At 38.5% G+C, this 5145-nt stretch overlaps 1 long non-coding RNA gene across 1 annotated transcript; it reads left to right on the forward strand.

Annotated features, from left to right (window-relative positions):
* The first annotated feature begins 541 nt into the window (after positions 1 to 541).
* On the forward strand, positions 542 to 4234 carry LOC147024629 (uncharacterized). Its single transcript, XR_015059110.1, has 2 exons — positions 542 to 1330; positions 3922 to 4234. It is a non-coding gene; the product is annotated as an uncharacterized LOC147024629 (long non-coding RNA).
* Positions 4235 to 5145: the final 911 nt, after the last annotated feature.

Below are 5145 nucleotides of genomic sequence, written 5' to 3' on the forward strand. Positions count from 1 at the left end.
TGTCTTTTTGTTCGAGCACGTACCTCCGCCAGACTGAACAGCTCACATTTTTCATCCCACTGATGGGCCTGATCTGCATCCACACCATACCCAAAATCTAATCGGCTTGTTCTTGTCACCTCCTGAACTTACATCAATTTTTTTTTCTCTGAATCCATCCATAACTGAGTTTTTGACTCGATCTCTCATTGGTAAAGAATCGCATAAATTATGGAATGCAGATCCGGATATTCACCAAAATATCATTAATTCTTCTCACTCGCCCAACCTGTCCTCCAAGTTTTGTCTGAGTCCGTCCATAACTTTTTGAGATATCCTACTTGCAGACAAACCGGACGTAACCTCCGTCCACCTTAGGTGGCAGAGGTAAAATCGCTGTTTAAGTTTGCATTGTGTATATATGTATGTATATGTATATATATATATGTATATATATATATATGTATATATATATATATGTATATATATATATATGTATATGTATATATATATATATATATATATATATATATATATATATATATATATATATATATATATGTGTGTGTAGGTGTATTGGTATTTCTTCAGATGTGGAATCGAGTTCAAGGGGTAGTTTGGGGGCAGGTGGGTTGGAAGTAACATTGTGCTGTCATTAAATGGTCCTATTTTGGGTTTTATTCGAAGTTGCAAAAATTGACAATTACCCTCTCAGTACAAAGCATTATTTACGCATGCATAATTGAACCAATCAGATATGTATGCATCCCAACCCAAGCATCAGTTAAGGAGATGGATTTACAAACTGCTTTTTAAGGACTTATTTAGAAGACTTCTGCATCAATGTTTTCAGATGTCATTCCAGTTAGAGCAATTTGATTTTGACAAAATCCCAGGAACAGAGCAGATGCTGCAACAGCCTGCTCATTCTGGTTTTGTATTGCAGGACCACCTGCCACACTGGCATCAGTGCTGTATTTGAGGAGACTTTATCTAATAATAAACTTTTCAGTTAAATTTCCTTTAATACTTTCCACAGTAACATGATTCTGAAGGAACAAATAAATTTAAAACAAGAAGGGCACGTAATGCCTGATCAACGAGAATATATCATGTCCAATACATTTTTTTTTTTTTTAAATATCATCATTGTTAACCCCATCTCTCAATGGTGAAGAATCACTTTAAAAATTCAATAATTTTCAGATTTGGATCTTCACCAAAATCGAATCTATTTGTCGTGGTCACACACCCAACCTGTCCAAGTTTCAACCGAATCTGTCCAACTTTTTCAGATATCCTGCACACAGCCAAGGGGGTGAAAGCATAACCTTCACCTTTGGTGGCAAAGGTAAATATTGTGCTATATAATCGTTTTTTTGGCCATATCTCAATGGTGAAGAATCGCTTTAAAAATTCCAGTAGTCAGATCCAGATCATCCCCAAAATCGAATCGGTTCGGCCTTGTCACACACCCAACCTGCCCACCAAATTTTATCTGGATCCGTCCACAACTTTTTTGAGATATCCTGCACACATACAGATAGAAGGGGGATGAAAACAACATCCTTCACCTTTAGTGGTGGAGGTAAAAACAATAATATAATGCAGGGGTTTTGTGAAATGTTTGTTTGTTTTCTTTTGGCATGTTTTGCTGAAAAGTGGTACTTTTACGCCATCTTGTGATACTTTTGTACCTTGTTGTGTAATGCTGATTCCCTTTATTTATTTTAACTTTGCATTACATCTGAGATTGTGTTTCTAAGTTGGGTGTGCAATGCAACTGGGCTGGCAGTATAGATAGCATGTACATTGGCATCTGAGGTGGCTTGTTTGCGTTTGAATCTCCTCCTTCAGCTATAAACTGTCACCCTGGTGTTTCATAGGCAGGGTGAGTTATCAGTGAAAGTGTTGTTCTTCAGATAGACGTCAAACTGTGCATCCTGTCTGCCAGCATTAGTTTGTGGACATTAAAATCCCAGTGTCCTTTGTGAATAGTTGGTGAGATGTTGCCTGCCAAAATTCCAAATTCCTACCCTGACTTCTGGCAAGGCAGTAGCAAATCACCCAGCATAAAAACTGCTTTGTCATCACCAATGCTCTGTAACGACATGTCAGTAATGCAACCCTTTAACAATCCTGAACCTTCATACAGGCCCAAAGTGAATCTTTCCAAAAAAAATTGAAAATTTTCATTTTTCCCTGAAATTCAGGTGAGGATTGCAAATATATGACAAGGTCTCCCACTTCAAATTGTTCACCATTGGAAAGAGCATATTCAAGTTAACTTAAGTCTAACATTTCAATGTGGTATAATGTTTCTATCAATATTTTTTAAAATATTTGAATAAATGATGTTCTGCCAGTGCTGTGCGTGCTATTTAATGAACAGTCCTTTTACGTGTAGTACATGTACATGCATATCATCTGCTATTAGGATACCATGAACATAATACTTTGAAATTTGAATTTGTAATTCTTTGTTTCTCATTTGTAAAGAGAGAGAGCTTAACTCATCTGGCTGGGGCTAAAAATAGAACTCCGGAATAGTGGCTGATCTGCTGATGTCAGCAGTGTATATAGTTCCATTCAAGGGAGGACATTTGTTGGGTTCCTTTGGTCCATGTGATGAAAGTTATTGATGCTCCTCCAACGTCAACCTGGGAGGCAGTGCAAGCTCGCACCTGACTTGGAAAAGCAGATCAAGGACCTATTCAAATCATTTACGTGAAATGTTTTATTACATTGTTATTGCAGTATATGATATTTTTGTATTATTTATTTGAATCATAGAACTAATCATTTATGATTACCATGGTGTCCACACCATGTACACACTTCATGTAGTCACGACTGTTAACAAGAGTTTTTAAAGAAACAGAAAATATATTTTAAATGTACCACTTTGATATTTGACACTTAACTTGAATATGCTCTTTGCAATGGTGAACAATTTGAAGTGGGAGACCTTGTTATATGTTTGCAATCCTCACCTGAATTTTGGGGAAAAATGAAAAGTTTCTATTTTTGAGGGATCATGACTATATTATATATGACTGATTAAGAAAAGTAAACATGTATTTGAATACTACTACCATACAGTTATCGCATGAAAAAAAAAATTCCAAGCTTCTGGGATGGGTCAATAAAAATATATGGGGTCTCAAATTTGGGTCTTCATACAAAACCAACTTTTTTTTTTCTGGATTTCAACTGATCAGGTCATAAAATTTAGTAGAGGTATAATCAATTTTATTTGTTTCTTACAGAGCAGTTATAGAAGAATAATCTCTGAAAATTTCAAGGCTCTAGCATTAATATTTAAAAAGTTGTGGGAGTTTAAAAGTAGCCGTTCATTTTGTAATGCTCGCAACGACCATTAAAATAGGACCACAACCACATTTTCAACCCTCAATATCTCGGAGTTGGCCGCATCTATGGACATAAAATTTTACGCAGCTTCATTTTGATATCTGGGAACTATTTTATGAAAGTCAAAGTAAATCTGAGGGGGTCAACTGGGAACATTTTCTTAAATTTTGTGATTTCAGATGGAATGACTCACCAGTGTATTGATAATAGGGGCATTGCATCAGCGGCACATCTGCATCCCTAACCAATGATCCAACCAGCAGCCTCAAGGCTGCATATAAGAGTGTGTGTACTGGAATTCCCTTCTTCCCCTCTCCCATCATCTTTCTTTCAAAATAAAGATTTTTATTTGGACAATGAAATAAATTACTGCAATAATCTGTGACCAGTTATTGGTTTTTAGGTGTGAAAACAAAACGAGCAGCTCACTGGTGAAAATTTTATATTTAACGGATTGGTTTTGCATAATGGGTCAATTTTATACATTTGTGTTAATGTTTGAAAGCATCATAGTGAGGCTTATAACTGTTCCTTAGGTCCCAATATTGATGTGGTGCTGCTTGATTCCAGGTTCAAGGCTGCCAAAGCAACCCAACCTCCATGATTTACAGGGGGTGATTTGTCTACTTTTCCAGCTGTTTGTCTCAGAAGGAATTTGGAATTCTTTTCAGGGTGCTGGTGATAACTTGCCAACTTCACAAAACACCCAAGATGATCCCAGCGCAGGAGATACCCAACTTGATGTCAATCAAAAGTGCAATGCACTATGGTATCGAACCATGGTTCGACGAGTCAAAGCTAAATGTGCTGCCTCTGCCCATCCTAGCAGACACCAATGTGTTAAAAAAAAAAAAAACTTTGGATCTCTTTCCTTTGATATACATGTATAAAGTGCAATCATTTGATGTTTGGATGGAGAGACAATGGAAGAATTAATTCTGCAGGCATATGTTGTTGCAACTAGAATATGCAAAATAAAAGTATCCTCTGATGAACAGGAAATTTAGTTTTAACCTTAGGAATTCAGGATGGAGACAACTGTTCAAGGAAGGGGTGGGAGTGAGGAGGATTGGGGGGGGGGGGGTTGGAGGGCGTAATAAATGTGAGGGGAATGGTTCTCAATTTGTTTGGTAGTGGGACTTGTGGAGAAAGTGGGGGGGTGGGTCGTACAGGATTGAACAAAATGAATTGTGTTAAAACAGCACGTTAATACTGGAGTTGGAGACTGCCCAGAGATATCCATGGGGGGTGAAGAGGGGAGGGGTTTGGGAGGATGGTAGCGGGAGGGGAAGGGAAGGGAAGGGAGATAAAATGTGCCCAAAGAGCAACATTTTCTTTAACTGCCGGATTCTACATAAAACTGGGTGGGAGCATTTAAAACCCACGCTATCTACTTGGCAAATTTGAAAAGAAACCGTCAGTCCTTAACAGAGGGGGGAGGGGTGAGAGTGCATGGGGGGCGAGAGGGATGGGGAGGGGGTCAGATGTGATGTTCAGTTTAACGTCTATCCGAGAGACGGCACACATATTGATGAATCACCCTGCTTATAAAACACCGGGGATGATGCAATTTATAGCTGGGTCAGGATTCAAACACACACTGACGTGTTATTACAGATTATAGATACCAGCAGAGTTCCCACCCAAGGGGCAATCTTGTTCCAAGCATGCAACAGGCTCTTGTGACGCAAACCTTTATTTGGGCAGTGTATAGGCAACTGACAGCTCTGCAGAGGCACCCCCCCCCCCACCCCTGAAACCCTGGGTTATGTGCATGAAGCAAAAACGTACCTA

The sequence above is a fragment of the Eptatretus burgeri genome, chromosome 6 (assembly GCF_056783735.1).
Source record: "Eptatretus burgeri isolate ZD-2024b chromosome 6, Ebu_testis_v1, whole genome shotgun sequence".
Lineage (NCBI taxonomy): Eukaryota > Metazoa > Chordata > Myxini > Myxiniformes > Myxinidae > Eptatretus > Eptatretus burgeri.